Raw genomic sequence first — 1,379 nt, 5'->3', positions numbered from 1 at the left:
CTGACTCATTGTTTGACACTCTGACTCACTCGCTCGTGTTTTTAAATATCATATTTGTTTCTTCTCAAATATTATGAAACTTCGAAACGTCACGTGAAATATAGACACTTGGAAACTTATAGGTGTAACTCGTCATCAGTAACTTTTTGTTACAACTCCTTCAAACAAAGAATACAAAATCATTAAATTAAAATTTAAAAATCAAAACTTACAACAGCAATATTAAACTACAATTTCATAATTTGTATCCCAACTACTGTTTTTATAAGAATATGAGGCTTATAATGGTTTTATCTTATAAAATGATCTGTAAATTTCACTTCATAATACTTTAAAAACAACACTGATTACTAAACATATTCGTGAGAGGGTTACCTAATACTGACATGCCGTACTATTAATGTATCTGTGGTTAACGTACTGCTGCAGCAAAATAGATCTTTGAACTTTGAAATCGTTAGTGGTTTAGAAGAGTGACAGTAAAATTCAACTAGTAGATCAGATAAGAGTATCCCAGGAACTGGCAGTGGATGGTGCCCAGCTAGATATTACCATTCTTGTCAATCAGTATGAATTTAAGAAGGGCGCTTGTTTATCTTTGCGCAAGCATCCAAATTAAACAAAAATAAGGGGGAATCCTCAATGGTCGCGGAATTAAAAGTAATTTTATGCAGGATTAAAATAAGTAATACATGATACTTTTTTTGCATTTAAATTAGCCATTTTTGTGCGCCAGCAATTCCAAGTGTGAGATGCCCGTGTACCCGATTCGAGTTTATTATTCCCAGATTTCTTACCAGCGTCCTCCGCTGGGACAGCGGTAAGTATAAGAATTTACAATGCTAAAACCAGGGTTTCGAGTCCTCTCGATAGAAACAGCAGATAGCTCGATGCGGCTTTGATATAAGAAAACCACAAACACACAATATTTAGCAGCCTACTCTCAAGTTTAAATAAGTTTAGACAGGATTAGAGAAAATTAACCATGAGACCTCGGTTGTGGTAAAATTTATCACTCGACGGGATTTGACCTTCGGATTCCAAAATTCTTACTTTATTTTAAAGGGGTCAAGAAACGACGGAACTATGAGCTAAAAGTGTGTAGTTTTAAACTATAAAACAAAGAAATAAGCAATACTGCTTCAACTGTATAGCTAGTTTTTCATATTTTGTCAATTTATCTAACTAGTTAAAAAGTTAAAACATAGGATTGATGGAACTTTTTTCTGTCCTTGAGTGAAAATGTTAAAAGAAATACAAATAATTTTAGGTGTGGTAATGACACATGCTGTCAGCAATAGAGAACTAAACTTTATAGTCTTGCAATGTCACGTGGTTTGCGTCATATTATTAAAACAACTGATAAGAATATTTTTGTT

The sequence above is a fragment of the Tachypleus tridentatus genome, chromosome 1 (genome assembly GCF_004210375.1).
Source record: "Tachypleus tridentatus isolate NWPU-2018 chromosome 1, ASM421037v1, whole genome shotgun sequence".
NCBI classification, from domain to species: Eukaryota; Metazoa; Arthropoda; class Merostomata; order Xiphosura; family Limulidae; genus Tachypleus; species Tachypleus tridentatus.
This window is presented reverse-complemented; position numbering follows the sequence as displayed.